At 42.4% G+C, this 16,298-nt stretch overlaps 1 long non-coding RNA gene across 1 annotated transcript in view; it reads right to left on the minus strand.

The window, feature by feature from the left end:
• Positions 1-1,373: 1,373 nt before the first annotated feature.
• LOC102014991 overlaps positions 1,374-16,298 on the minus strand; it is a 45,874-nt gene continuing 30,949 nt past the window's right edge. Inside the window, exons 4-6 of the long non-coding RNA XR_001236694.1 lie at positions 7,742-7,912; positions 4,572-4,694; positions 1,374-1,931 (exon numbers count right to left, since the gene is read on the minus strand). This is a non-coding gene — a long non-coding RNA (uncharacterized LOC102014991). The remainder of the gene's footprint in view (positions 1,932-4,571; positions 4,695-7,741; positions 7,913-16,298) is intronic.

Raw genomic sequence — 16,298 nt, forward strand, 5'->3', positions numbered from 1 at the left:
TGCTTGCCCTCAAGACACTTGCCTGCTTATAGACCATAGACTCTGGCTCTGGAAGGGACTGGTCACGCCTTCTTCTGTTGTAAATGAGCCTCCTTAGCTCCAGCCAGGATGCCTCCAGGTGGGGGCCACCAGCTCTGTGAGCCAGAAACTCCCACTTCTTCTACTGAGTGATCCCTGTATCCCTGTAGCTTCTTCCTGACAGCTCTACTTTGCCCGCAGATGTGTCTTGCTTGTCCTTCATTCTATGAAGTAATCCTAATTCACTGGCTGTGTAGAGAAGCCACAACTCTCATCTATTTGTCCATCTTTTTGCCCCCTGCTTTCTAAGCCAGTCTCCTTTTTTTCTAGCCAGAGTGCCTGTGGTCAAGCTCACATACTTTGGAGTTTCCAGCCCTGCCTCTGACACTTTCTGCCTATGTCCCCTTGCGTGACTGACTTACAATTCTCTGAGAAACTTATTTTCTCCATTAGTAAAATGGGGCCAACATTACCCACCACATGAAGTTAAAGGAGATAATGAATGTAAAACACAGAGCCAAACACCAAATATAGACATAATTATCATCTTTAATATATTTATAATTAATAATAATAACACATCTCTGCTCCATTTTCCTTTTTGGATAAATTAGGATGAAACACTAGATAATAAAAGAGAAACTTCTAACACGTGGGTAAAAATAACAGTATAAAGATGCTACCTGCAATTGTGACCAGTAGCCCAAATTTTCAAAGTTTCACTGGATCAGTTTCTTCCCACAGAAAACTGCCTCTGATTTGCTGCCTCCATCTGCAAATACCTCCCAGGAAGATCCTTCTGTTACTGTGGGCGTTGGCATCGCTGGGGCAGGTTCTTTATTGCCGTTAGAAGTAGACAGAACACAAATAAACACTGAAAAACCCAGAGCTTGCCTGCAGTGAATAGGGGAAGGACTCAGGAAACCCGGGTTCTGAACCCCACCTTCCTGCTGACTGGCTGGTAGCCAGGGATGTTGTAATGTACTACTGGACCTCCTGCTTGTGAGTCTCTTCAGCAATTGCATTCTGTGACCAGAGATCCAATGTACCATGGCCTGGATTCCCCTGCAGGCTGTTTCTCTCCACCTAGGGCTGGTCCAGGTGGGACTGGCAACTGGGCGGAGGCTGGGTGCATGCCCAGACAGCACTGAGTGGTCTGTGAGCCAGGAAGAGCCCGCTTGCTACCAGGGTGTGATTGTTCTTGTGATTTGGCAACACCCGGCAAACGTGTTCCATCAGGGCCCAGCTAAAAATAGGTCTTATGCATGTGACTCAGAGGAACCAGCAACCCAGCACACAGGAGGCTGCCCAATGGGCACAACCAAACACCAGCGCAGCCTGGGGCTCAGTAGCCAAAGAGCTCAGGTTTGTCTGATTTTCTCATACGTATCCTCCTTTGCCACCCTCCTTCTGAGTCTCCCACACCAGGGTCCTTGTCTTCTATTTCTGGATGGCAGAGCCTTTGTAGAGGCTGCTTGTAGGCAATGGTGTGCTGGGTTCAAAGCCTGGCTCTAGCGCTTTCTAGTTGATTGATCCTTAAACACGTGATTCTTCTGACTTTAAGTTGCCTAAGCAATCCAGTGGTGTTAATTATCCCTAGTCCTAATCCCTGCTTGTTATGAGTGTTAAAAGCAGGAAGTGGCTCGAGCAATGGTTCTAATAATTTGCCAAGCATCGTAATTATCTGAGTGGATGGAGTTCACTAAAACAGCCATGACCTGGCCTGGTCCCTGGTTTCTGGGATGGAGAGTCTGGATTTTCTGAGCAAATTTCCTGGTGCTGCAGATGCCAGGGCTGCAGGCTGAGGACCATGGAGGGTGGGTGGGTGTGAGTTCTGCAGTCAGATGTGACAGGTTCTGCACCTTACCGCTTCCAACAGAGTGTCTGTATACAAATTATTTTCTGAACCTTACCTGGAAAACAGGAGAATAATAATTCCTACTTTGTAGTGTTGATGTGAGGATTAAGTGAGTTAATTTATATAAAAACACTTAAAACAGCATCTGGCAACAGCAAGCATTGAACAAACATTAGCTTTTATTAGCATCACAGAGTCTGAACAGAACATGAGTTCAATGCGTGTTCTCTCTCTGTCTCCCTCTGTCTCTCTGTCTCTCTCTGTCTCTCTCTCTACCTCTGTCTCTCTCTGTCTCTCTGTCTCTCTTTCTCTCTCTCTCCCTCCCTCCCTCCTGTAATTACTGTAAGCTCTGCTTGAGTTTCCTTCTCCACGCTGCCCTCCCTCGGGTCCTTGGGCAGAGACTTATTGCAGAGGGAGGGAAGTTTGGAGAAGCAAGGTTTGAGTGCTCAGTTTTAGAGATCACAGCACAACCTGAAGTCCTCAGCAGGCATGGGCTTCCCTGAAGCCTAGTGGAGGAGGTAAGGCACTAGGGTGTGGTCTGGAAGGGTCTCTCTCCCCCCTCCTCCCTCTCAGGGGTAGGACTGAATATAGATGTCCCTTCCGGCCAGGACATTTTCCACAACACCATGTCCGGGGCCCAGAGGCACCTGATGACTGCAAAAGTATTTAGGGAACACCCAGCTTCTACCCTGTCCCTTCACCTCCGATAGATGTTTGGGTTGTTTCTCCTTTGCTTGCCTGTGACTGAAGACAACACTACTGCAAACATCTAACATCTCTATATAAATGACTGTTTTTCCTAGGACTGATATCCTGCATGGAAGTACTGTGTCAGAAAGTGCAGACAGTAATGACTAAAAGAAAGCTGGGCTCACTAACTCCTCGAGGGGGAAGAACTTCTCATTTCCCAGAATCTGAGGTGGCTAGGGATGCTGGGGTCTGCAATAAACAAGGGCAGGAGGAGAGCCCAGGGTTAATTCTCCCAGTCCCAGTGGCCTTCAGCACTGGGAGTGAGAGGCTTACCAACCACTGAGATCCCTAAGAAATGGAGCTTGGACCAATGCTTCTCAGACATTACCATCCATAGGAATTGCCTGAGGATCTTGTGAACACACAAAGTCTGACTCAGAAGGTTTGAGGTGGGGCTCAAGTTCTGGCTTTCTAGGAAGTTCTAGGGCATCTCATCCGGCTGACCAAGGGACCACACTTTTGAGGGGTAAGAGTTTTGATGGCTTTGTCTCTGCTAGGTGTTCCTCTGTCACATCCCATCTAAAACACCCAGCATGTTTAAGATTCAGCTCCAAAGATTTTCCTGGACTTATCTCTGGCTGGGTTGGGCAGCTCTCTTCCACTGGGCTCTACACCTGCATCTGTCCCTACATTCACTCTGCTGTGCTTCTTTCTTTCTCACTTGCCTGTCCTTCTCTCTTCCCAAGTGTGAGAGCCAGTCTTCTTCATCACTTTATTCCCAGCACCTTGCAAAATCCTGTTGTGGTTTGGGATGTGAGTGGGTGGATGGATACATGAATTAATAGAGGTAGGAGGAGAGGGGAGCAGAAGTAATGCATTAGGGAAAGTGTAGTGAATAACTAGATTTGGCCTCGAGATTGTTATCCTCTGGTTGGGGTTCACTGAGCCCCCACAAAACACAGTCAGTGACCCTCCTCTGATCCTTGACAGCTCTCTCCAGGCCCCCCAAAATGCTGATGCTGAACCAAGAATGAACCCAGATAAGCAAATAAGATCCAGAAAGCTTAGAGGTCCCTCACAGGGTGGCTCTAATAAATACCAGAAAACAAAATGCAGGTGTTGGCAATCTTTCTCTTGCTCAAAGACTTATTTACACAAGTTTCCAGAGCAATCCCCTTCATCGTCTTAAACGCCTATTACACGGCTGTCTGGAGGGAAAGTCTGAAGTTAGCATGGTGGATTATAGACTGAGTCCTTGAGGTTAAGTGTGGTGAGCACCCTTCCCTTCCTCCACTGCAAGACCACAGGCAGACAGCCCAATCCCAGTCTCTAGTGCTCAGGTCCTGCCTGGTCCTCATGACAAGAGGATGAGCTGAGGTCAGTGCAAACCCATCCCTCCTATTTGAGGTGAAAGGTGTTAGGCTTGTGTCTGCTAAAAGTTGGTGAATTTGGCTATGTGGGAGTTTCCTGTTCTTGCAACTTTTCTGTAAAGCCCTAAAGCCTCATTCATGCACTCATAGGTGGGGTTTTGGGGAGGTGATTGGATCATGTAGGTGTGACACTTACCAGTGTGGATTAGTCCATTGCTGAGTTTATTGCTGAATGTGAAGTTGGGAGGTGAAGGCTGGTGGAGGAAGTGGGTCACTGGGGTGTGTTCTGGAAGGGTCTCTCTCCCCTCTCCTCCCTTTATCACTCTCTCTGCCTCCTGCCTGGATGCTGTGAGCTATTTCTCCCCTGCAATGCCACCCTGCTCAGAGCCAGTCCACTAGGAACTGAAATTGTGAGCAAAAATAAATCTCTCTTCCTTAAACTTGTGGGTGTTGAGTATTTTGTCCCAGCAACGAGAAAGTAACTGAGTCAGGTGGAGTCAGAGTCATGGCGTAGTGTGAACTTGGGCTTGGACATCTGACAAACCAAGCTACAAAGCACAGATGTCTCAGTCACTTCCAACTGTGCTATATTTTTCCAAAAATATTTTTTTTATTCCAGAATAATTCAAACTTACAGAAAAGTTGCAAGAACAGGAAACTCCCACATAGCCAAATTCACCAACTTTTAGCAGTTTGTCATATTTGCTATCTCCTTTCTCTCTTATTCAGTCCCTCTGTTAGAAGATGACAATAGTTCACTGAAATAAAAAATTAAAATTAAAAAAGTTATTCATGGGCCGGGGATGTGCAAGTCCCTGAATTTGATTCCTGGTACTAGAAAAGAAAAAAATAAAAATAAAGTTACTTGAAAGTCACAAAACTAAATGGAGAAGAAATAGAAGTAAACTTAAATGGAACTATATTCTGGTAGCATTTATACTTCAAAAGCTATGAAAACTTAAAATTACACCAAGTTTTGAGTTACTCTGTAACAAAAAATACATCATTTTTGGAACCATTTGAGAGTATATGTATTGCTTCATATACCAGCCTTTTTATGCCTCAGTTCATAAGGGTATTGTACAGAATCTCAGCCCAGTTTCAGGAAACTTAACAATGATAGAATATACATCACATATATTTTTTCAATTGTACCAACAATGTCTTTTATAAGACATTTTTTTCCTTCAGTATCTGGAGTAATTACTGGGTACATTTGTTTCTGTTTATATTCAGTATTATGAATTTCTTTGCTGAATTTTGTTTTTCTTTGCTGAATTTGTTTTTTGAATATGTGAAGCATTAACAAGCTTCTCAAATCAAAACTATACAAAAAGAAGTAGTAAGAAAAATGTTCTCCTTCCCTTATCCTCTCTACCCATTCCTTCCACACCTTATAGGTAAACAATTTTACTATTTCCTTGTGTGACATTCCTGTTTTTCTTTTCAAAAGTACAAAACAAGTAAGAAACTAGAGATATGTGGACTTTAGTTCTCCTTTTTTACACAAAAGATAGCATTCTATATGTACACTCTTTCATTGGGCTTTGTTCCTGGCAGTCATTCCATATCCATTCATGGAGGTGTTCCTCACTCTTTTTCACACTTGCTTATTATGGTAGATTATTTGCTGTTCCTCCTAGACACAAATCACTTGCTATTCCTCTTGGCAAGAGGTGGAGCCTATATCCTCTTCCCTTGAACTTGGCATGGCCTTGTGTATTGCTTTGTGTGACAGCATGAGATGTTCTGGGACATCCAAGTCCAGACCCGTGTTGTGCATGTTTCTAATTCTTGTTTTATGCATTTTTAAAATTAATAAAGTAGTTTAAGATGAATATTGTGAAGAAGCTCAGGTGACATTCTTGGGTGATGAGCAGCCATGTGCCCAGTGGTTTTGGAGAATGAGAGACTATCTTGTGTGCTCCAGTGCTAGTGGACTGCCTAGTTAGACATGCTCTGCTAAGTGGTCTCACTCTATATCCCACGGCTAAGAAGAACCACTCAGCTGAGCCCAGTTCACTCACAGGATCAAGGAGAATTTTACATTGCAGTGTATGCCACTGAGTTCTGAAATGGTCCATAACAAGGCACTCTCATCACTTTCGCAATATCTTCTTCATTAAAAGCAAGTTGCTAGATCCAGATCACACTTAAGTGTAGTGTGACACACAAGGGCATGAATACCAGGAGGTGGGGACCAAGGTGGACAGTCTTAGAGGCTCTCTGCCTCAGTATTTCTCATATATATATATATGAGAAATTATATATATATATCTCATATATATATATATATATATATATATATATATATATATATACTCTCTCAAAAATGTATACACACTTCAGCAGTTCTCAGTACTCATAAATGTCTGGAAGCCCATGGCTACACTTGAAGTACCTCTTGTAATTGTGGAGGCCAATGATAACCTGTATTAGTCTCATGATGTCTCAATAAATTTAGTATAAAAATATATATACAAGTTCTTCTTTTCCTAATGTATACATTTTTGGTGGGCTCTCGCTCTATAGATAGATTAGATAGATATATGATAGATAGATAGATACATCTCTTTTGTGTCTGTTCATGATTTTATATACAATTATGTTTTTCCTTGAAGTCTAAAAGTTCTTTATATATTAGAAATACTAGCCTTTTATCAATGATAAATATTTTCCCAATTTGATTTATTTTAAATACATATTTTTAAAAATAAATTAATAAATTAGCTTAAGGTAAATTGACATCTTGGAAATGTTGAGATATCTGAACCAAGAATAGATATGCTTTTCCATTTGTTTAAGTCTATCTTTGCATCTTTTTAGTGCATTTCATAGTTTTCTTCAAATGTTTTTTTAAATATTCTCTAGTTGAGAATTATGTGATCTTAAACAATTTACTTCATCTTTCTAAATCTCATATTTTTCAGCCATTAAAAACAGTATTATAATGTCTTTCTTCAATAATTGTTATGAAAAATAAATGAGGTAAATTGCAAAATAAGTGCTGTGTAAACCCTATTTTCCTCATTCCTTTTCTTTACAATCCTGCTTGCTCTTTGGGAGAGAGTAGGGAAGAATAATTTGCTCAGATGCCTAGGGAGGACACTGTCTAGGTTAGTCAGCAAGTCCATCAATAGGATAGAGCTTACTCTGTACCAGGACTGAGCCAGTTACTGGGGTACAATAGTGAGAATATTAAACATGACTCCTACTGTCCTAGACTTTCTGGTTGGTGACTGTTTGGCATTAATCATGTGAGATTTTACAAAAGGAAAATGTAAAGGCAGACCCTGAAATTCATCATATGCTAAAATTGCTCAGCATAGGAAAGTGAAAGATTTCAATACTGTATTCACAGTTTGGTCATCATGGGACCTGGGTCATACAGTTAGTGGGCTGGGACTGGAAACATGGAATCCAGGCTCTGGAGCTGAGGTCCTTTCCAGCACAGACCCACTGCTGTTGTATTTTCATCTGCATTTCTAGTCACTGCCATGCAGGTACTAGGGTTCCAGCTGTCCATGCTGGTCATCTAGAATACACTGGCCAGAGGGGAATAGCACCTTTCTAAGAAGGACCTAATAGCACCAATCCATTATGCCAGAAGCCTTCAACTCAACCCACAAAGAGGGAAATTTAACAAAACTATACTAATATAGTACCATGTGGATGGAAAGAGACAAGATTGGGGTCTGTCTAGTACAGTGTTTTTTTAAATAAACAGACACAGTAATCTACTGTCTGTGTGACTCTTCCAGGGTGTTCACTTCACTGAGCTTTTTCTTCTCCAACATGAGCTTACTTGTGCGTCCTTTGTGGAGTTTGTAGAAGAGACTGCTCATCGTTCCCAGTCAGTTTTCTCCTTCCTCTGCAGTAACAGAATCCCCGCCATAGCTGAGCAAATTCCTCAGTGTTCACTGCAACTATCACAGCCAGTTCTACCCAGTAGAGTAAGCAGAAGTGCTCCATCAAACTGCAAGGAAATAACATGACTGGGCATCAGTGTGACTTCTGATTCATCATGCCTTTGGTTGGAAAATAGGGGTGAAAACTAGAGCTGCAGGAGCTCCTGGGGATGAGTTAACTCTGCAGGTAGGGCCAAATACAGTAAAGCACAGGATAAAAGAATGATACGAGCTCCAAGCCTACCTGGACAGCGTTCTGATATTTTGGGTAAGATTGTTCTCCACCACCATTTATCAGCTGCTGTTTGTTTTAAACCAAGTTGTCTCATACAGTGATAGAAAAAGTTCTATCACTGTCAGCTTCTTCCTACAAGGACAGTGGTTGCTTCTACCTGCCTGGCTTCTATTTTTCCTGATCTTAATGCCTGCACCTCAAATTCCCTTTGTGGAATGATCCCTTTGCCCAGCCTTAGTAGAACTGTCAATTGAGATGCATCACCTGCCCCTAAGCTGGACCACATGAAGTTTGAATTTGAATGGAATTTGAATTTTGAACATTATAATTCCAGCTCCAAGAATGCCAGAGTGACCATGTCCTGGAGGTGGGTACTGAAGAACAGCTTCCAACTAAAGAATATTAATCAAGAGATGTAGCACTGAGGCTGTGAATAGAAAAGCACCATTTTACAATTCTTGCAGTGCTAGATTCCAGCAAGAATTATCAATGGATGCTAAATCCATGGTGGATAAAACATGCTGGGAACAGAATATCCACATAGTCTCGAAAAGCCACTCCCTGGATTCCTTCTGAGTCACAAAGGGGACGGATCCACAGTGGCAGTGTGGCGGGCACTTCTTAATCAAACCAAACAAATGTCTCAGCCAGAGGGCACCCTGGGCCCTGAGTGTGGGCTCAGGGAAGAAGCAGCATCGCGTATGCATCACGCACATCGACACAGACTCAGCTCAGTCCAATCAAAATACCGTAGGGGACTCTTCAAGATGAAAGGAGACAAAAAATAATAGCTAAAATGCACGATCCTTGATTTGACCTTCAGCTAACACAAGTTACAAAGGGCAGCTTGGGGACAGCTGGGGAAACTGAGTAGGGTCTGTATATCAGATTATAGTATATGGTATTGTTTGGGGGTGAACTCTCAGGGCATTGACATGGAGAAGGCTTCCTTCTTTGTTGTTAGGAGATGCATGCTGTGGGCAAAATATCAATATCTATAATTAATATTCAAATGGTTCAGCAAAAATTTTAAATGGATGGGATATATACAGTATATCTCATTTAGTATGACTGCTTGAGAGACATAAGCAAATAGTACTGTTCTTGCAACTATCCTGTAGATTTAAAATTTTTCCAAATAAAAACGTGGAGGAAAAAAATCTCTTTTTATTTTTCTGTTTTTAGAGTGCAGTGTGGAGATTGCCATGTTCATCTGTGTCACAGGCCTGGCGCCCTATTTCCAAAGGGCCCATGGGTGGCCAAGCTATGACAAGAGCAGAGAGGTCCATTCTCCCTGGGGGACACTGGCTGATGTGGGTGATGGGGCCACATCCCCTCCAGTCCTGTTTCCTACCTTGCTCCTTCCCCTCTGTTTTCTATCATGGTAGACTGCTTCTCCTCCACAAACCACTTCTGTCCCCACCTCAGGACACTGGTGTTAACTGGCTTTGTGGTCTGGGTGCCGCTCTTCGGGTCTTTGCCGGGCTGCCCCTCTAGGCTGAGAAGCCATCACCCCTCAAGGCCCTTTGTCTCTACCCTAACGCCCACTTTTTCCCCACGCTTCCTGTGTCACCAGCTGGAAGTCCTATGTATTTGTTATCTGCACTCAGAGCGCTCCAGAGAAACAGAATGAGTAGGAAACTATATACAATGTTACGTATATTACACATAGTATCATGTAAGTTATCTTTTACATATACACATATAATGAGCAATCTAGCCTATATTTTATATATGTCTATAATGTGAGGAATTGACTCATATGATGATATAGAGACTGGAAAGTTCCACAGTCTGTCATCTGTGAGCAGGAGGCTCAGGAGACACATGAGTACAGTTCAGTCTGAGTCTAAAGGCGTGTGTAATGGTTGATTGGTTGTGTTAACTTTAGAAGTTTAGAAGCTACTTTCAGGGTGTAGAGGACCCACCCTAGAGCAGCTGTCACCTGGACAGTATAAAGGGAAAATGAGGAAGGACAGGCTTGCTTCTGTTCTTTGCAGGAGCTCCAGTCTTCATTATGAGCTTCATCTCATGGCTTCTAGCACACACTTTTCAGCTTCCACCTCAGATCCTTCAGCCTTCTGGTATAGACTCTTCAGCCTTTCATTGTAGACCCATTGGCCTCCTGATATGGACTTGCATGGGACACTGCAGTGAACTTCAGATCTTGGACTGAAACTTTCAGTCTCCAGCGTGCAGACACCCTCTACATGCTTCCTCATCCAAATCTGTGGGTGGCCATTGTAAGCCAATCTTGTAATTTCTTATACATTTGTATATCTTGTGTTAGATCTCTTTCTGTAGTAAAACCCTGACTGATACAGACTGGAACCAGGACAGCATTAGTGTAGTGTGAACCCCAATGAGAAGCAGAAGAGATGAAGTGTCCCAGCTCCCTTTGTCTTTTGCTCTGTCCATATACTCAGTGCATTAGCTGTAACCATCTCACACTTGGAGGGGGTCCACTCAGTCAAATTCTAATACCACCCAGAAACATCCTCACAGATACACTCCAAATAGTGTTTCATCCCACAGCCTAATCAAGTTGACATAGAAAGTGAATCATCTCAGATACAAACATCACAAGAACTCTGGTTCACATAGATGTCCCAGCCTGTGGGTCAGCCTTGGCCCTCTGCTGGACAGGGGGATGCAGAGAAAATGAGGCATATGTAGCGACTACTGTCATGGTGCTTGCATTCTGGTTGAATGTCCCTCTAATACAAACCAGTCTGGGCACACTGTTTTCCAAGTTCAGTGCTTGCTGCCCTCCATCTCAAGGCTGCTGGGCTGAAGTGAGCCTCCCTTTATCCTGTCTCCAGTGGATGCCCACACTTCCTTCAAGCCTCAGCTCAGACCCTTCACTGAGTTTGTCCTGCTCTCATCCCAGTCCAGAAGATACTGCTTCCACCAGCCCCCCTCTGACTGACCCCTGTACATCTTTTCTTTCTGTAAAGGCAGCTAAAATTTTCTGCTCTTCAATAGTTTTCCCCTATGATCTGTGAACTTCCTGGTGTGGGATGCTGTCTGACTCATTCCAGTGGGGAGAGCAATCAATGACAGAGGTGGCACTTCTAGTTTGTGAATGAGGGAAGAAAGGTAAAACCTACAGGTTCAATAATGATCACATCAATGACAACAGCAAAGCTATTAATAACAAGCATTTATGGAGGATTTATTCTGTGTCAAGCATTGTACTAATCACTTTTACCCAAATTATTAAATCCCCAGAAGACTCGTGGGGTATTAGCTCCTCATCACAATCAGTACTAAGCTTTTACCAGGTACCTAAGTATTTTGCATGCAGTCACTCAGTCACCGTTACAGCTGCTGTGCATATAATGATATTACTGCGATTATTTTCACCTTCCCAGTGATGATGTGGGTCTTACCCTTCTGGAAGAAAGGTTACTTGTGTGAGGTCACACATCTAGTAAGTGAAGGAGCTAGGATTTATTTGCCTAGTGTCAGCAGTCAGATACTAAACTTCACTATTCCATACCTCCCACTGCCTTGTCAAAATTTAGAATGATTGTAACTGTGGTGAATAGTTTAGAATGTTCAGCAGTCACGGTGAAGAGTTCTAAAGACCCTGCATATTTGGGGAGGGAGAATGTAGTACTTACACTTATGCACACATAGTCCCTCAGAGTAGCCCGCTTATAATCCCCAGTGCCGTGACAATAGACAGTTTTGGTTGCCCCAGATGGGACAGGTAATGTGACAAAACATCTTAGTGTAAATCCCTAAGACAACATGACCAGGAGTGCTTTGGAAAAGCCGTTTGTTCTGGATTCCTAAGTTATAACTCTCTGGTAAAGGAGCTTGAAATCCAGACTTGCTGGGAACAAACAATAGACTAAACACTGCATGCTCATATCCCTGCCAGAGGCTGGGTGATTGCAGGAGCTTGGCTTGCTGGTTTCAAGGCCCTTTGGAATGTAGGCAAAAACAGACCCTATGAGGTCCATGCTCTGCACATGGGTCCAGCCTGAGTGCTAGACCCATGAGTGAACTTGGAGTTAGAGTCAGCCTCCAGAATCTGCAGGAGCCAGAGTCAGGGAGATGGAGACAACAGGCATAGAAACAAGAAGCCTGGGGTCGTTCGGTGTAGAGCTTGATTTACTCTCTGTATGAACTTGGGATAATTATTCACCCTGCCTGGGCCTCAGTTTTATCATCTATAAATGGGGGAATAGTTTCTACCTCATAGACTTATGAGAAATAATAAATACCTGTAAAGCTCTTAGAATTAGTAGAAAACATCTGTGGGCCACTTTTCATGGTAGGTGCCATTACTTAAGCTTTTCTTTAGTCCTCCAACTAGCCCAATGAGGAAGGTGGCTGAGAATCAACAGGCTGTCCTGGGATACCAGAGACCTGAAAGCCCAGGGTGTGAATGCTAATGCCTGGCCTGTCCCACACAGTGGGTATCCTGGGAAAGCTGTGCCTGATCTGGACACCAGCTTCCTCCCTCAAGTAGCAGAGGCTGAGGGTAGACTGACTCTGGAGTTATGCAGACACTGTCCCCAGGCATGCTTTTCCACACTCTGCTGGATATCTGCAGGCAGATTGCCTAACCTCCCTGAGCTACCATTTCCTCATTCACATCATGGGGGATGATGCGCCAAGCTAAGTAATAGCAGCAAGGATTAACTGAGATTTGATCTACAGTGAGCCTCATTTTAATAATGAGTGCTTGGCCTTATTTTAATGAAACTGCTATTGTCATTGTTATCATTTTAATTATTATTTCCCAAATATGAGCAGCCCATCTCTGCAGCAGCTTTACTGCAGGTCTCAGCCCTCTTGAAACTCTTCAGAGGAAGCCCATCCACACCCATGGTGGGTTTACTGGTGATCTTCTCAGGGAGGCAGAGGATGTCATTTACATCATAACTTCCAGAGCAAACACTATGAATCCTCCTCTGATATCTTCTTCTCCTGAATCTACCTTCTGGCTACCCCTACACTAGCTCTTGTCTTCACCACCTGAAGCCCAATGCCCCACTATGAAGTTCAACCTCACTCTTTCAGTCTCTTACTCTTCCTAATTCTTGACCGAATGTTACATCTAAACTTGCACAGCCTATTCAGCAAACCCAAGTTTTCCTTCAGATGTCAGCCCACCTTCGACTCAAGCTGCCTCTCAAAGTTATATGTGGAGCCAAAAAGTGTTCAGCTAAAAACATTTTCTCTCTCTCATTCCATTACTACTACCTACTGCTAATATTGGGTGGCTTGGCACATAATATGTACTCAATAAATAACAACTACTATAGTCTTATTTCCAGGTCATTCTTATCTGTTCTTGGTAAAACAATTTTCTTACTGATGGCTACCAAGAAATATACTTCACTGCTCAAGTAATTTTGCATTACTGAGTGTCACAAATGTCTGTACAATTTAAAAACAAGGTAGAGGGGCTGGGGATTTAGCTCAGTGGCAAAGCGCCTGCCTGGCAAGCGCAAGGTCGTGAGTTCGGTTCCTGGTACCGGAGAAAAACCAAAAAAAAAATAAAAAAAAATAAAAAAAAAAATAAAAATAAAAACAAGGTAGAGTTTACTGTGGCCTTCTCTAGGATTTGTTCAAATGGAGAATTTCCACAATTAACATGTAAGAGCATCTTCATAATACCGAGCGACTTCTGAATTAATACTTAATACTTAATACTTGAATGTTACCAACTAAATAAAGAAATTTGAACTGGCATGGAAATGTCCTTGCTTGGTCTTTTAATTACAAAGAAGACAAAATTATATCTGCTGTTTATAAAGCGGCGATCATGTGGGAGAGAAGAGGAAACAAAATGGCTATTAGTTTGTTGATGTAAAATAGTGATGAACACCAGGAAATATTAGCAACTAGGCACAATCTTGAAAATTCCAAATATTATTAATTTTGCTTTCAAAAAATTCAACCAGAAGGCCTCATTACATCTCTTATAGAGAAACAAATGGGTGTGTGCTTGTGTGCATATGAAATAGAACAGGTTTAAGGAGTTTCTGACTATCCAGTCCCTGACCCCCAGGGAAGATGGGCCTCATCTGCATCACCAGAGAAGACAGTGATCTGATACTCTTGGGCAGAAAAAGACTGGTCATGAGACTCTGCTCTCAAAATCACTACTGCTTTATTAAATTGCACATCGTGGTGATTTTGTTCACCTCTAATGGATTTTCTTCTATATTTGACTTGTGTATCTCCAGTTTAGGGACAGGAACCCAAGGACATATCAGGACAGAAAAGAGAGGGAATGAAAGGGTTGGAGGCTTCAAGGAAAAGCACTCACTGAGTGCCCAATATATTCCAGGCATGCTGTCAACAGCTCTGACCTACATGATGAAGTTTAATTTTCATTACATTCTGAGAGATCAGTATTCTTATGCCCAGTAACTAAAGGAGGAAACTTAAACTTATACAGGATAAGAGGCTCACCCACATTCTTGGAGCTATTGGGGGCAGAGTTGAATTGTTTCCTGGTCTTCTGATTCCAAGTCTTATATTTTTTTCACTAACCCATAATTCTTCTGAAAGACAGAAAGTGGCTACAGTTTTCCCCAGCCTAGCTTCTTGCCTAGCTTTTGAGGTACACAGAGTAGTGGTAAGAGCTCAGGCTTTGGAGACAGACACTACAATTTACCCACAAGGCTGTACTGGTTTGTGAAAATACTAAAAAGGTGAAATAGCTTTGCAATTTGTAAGGTGCTGCTGCCTTATCCCCTCCAGTACCTCAGGTGTCTTGGATCCCTCCTGGGACTTCCAGACTTCTCTGGATGTCCACTGCTCAGTGGATAAATTATTGCACATTAGGACCCTAATCCAATTCTTGGGCCAATCTATTATGACCCACAGGTGTCTTTGCTATATCAGCTGTTAATAATTTAAATTCTACGCCTGCCCCCAACCTCCTTCTTTGAAAACTCAGTTGATGTACAGAGATTTCTATTTTTGTTAACACGGGTCCTTGACTTTTGTGGTGCTTTGTCTGGGAAATGGGTTGAGAGAGACAAACAAAAGGTGGAAGGAAATGTAGTACATACATGGCAGAAGACAGAAATTAGGTTGATCTGCTTAAAAAGAGTTCAAGAGACAAAGAAGGAAGTGAAACTTTGAAGGATGGAGAGAGAGACAGGAAGAGGAAGAGGAAGAAGAGAAAGGGAAAGAGAAAGAGAAAGAAAAAGAGAAAGAGAAAGAGAAAGAGAAAGAGAAAGAGAAAGAGAAAGAGAAAGAGAAAGAAAGAGAAAGAGAAAGAGAAAGAGAAAGAGAAAGAGAGAGTACCCATGTGTTTGGTGAGGAAGTGGCTCTGTATCAACAGTAGAGTTCAACAGATTAGTAAGAAAGGAAAGACTTCTTAAAACCTGTTGTGGGGCTTGTTCTTTAAAGCTCCCCAGAGATATAAGAAAAACTACAGGAATTTGTTTTTAATTACTACTGAGATTTTCCTCTCTATATTTTATGTAGTGTGGGGACTAGACCATGCAGAAGTCTAATTTACAAAGATTACAAGATTCCTTCTAATGTTAATCATAAAAACTGAACCAACCCCTCCAAGAGTGACCAACTCCTGCGGGTTCCATAGGCAAATGCCAAGCTATCATCTTGAACATACTTGTAATCTACAGAAGAGTACTATGTCTATATAGGGCTCAGTGTTTTCATTTGTAAAATGGAAGATAACATTTGTTGTTGTTTATTTTGAAGTTGTTTTTGCTGTGACTATTAATTTTAATTGATATGCCAGGTACTGTATTTCTTAACTGGATTCATACAGCAAATCTATGAATTATGCATAGTTATTTCCTTTTTTACAGAATAAACCCATGAGATACTTGCCCATAGACCCCACACTAGAGAGTGGCAGACCTGGGACCCACGGTGTCATTTCTTGCCTCAGATCCAAACCTTTTTCCTTTATAGCATATACCTTTACAGCCTGTGTCAAGAGCCATCAGTGGTGCAGAAACTTTTAGAGACAAGTGCCTGAAATGCAACACAAAACCCACTTATTTTTCACAGAATGCCAACACTGCACTTACAACTGAATACCGAAGTTTTAATTTAGAAAAAGCTCATACATTAACATCTTTTGTCTTAAAAGAAAAATACAATAACATGCGTGCCATAGGCCCATCATCACTGGCCTAGATGAAAACCATTAGCAAACTTTTGTACTGGAAGAACACCATAAAAATATCAGGTATTTAAAATATACTGTT

Source organism: Chinchilla lanigera, unplaced genomic scaffold, assembly GCF_000276665.1.
Source record: "Chinchilla lanigera isolate Chin_1 unplaced genomic scaffold, ChiLan1.0 scaffold00063, whole genome shotgun sequence".
NCBI lineage: Eukaryota > Metazoa > Chordata > Mammalia > Rodentia > Chinchillidae > Chinchilla > Chinchilla lanigera.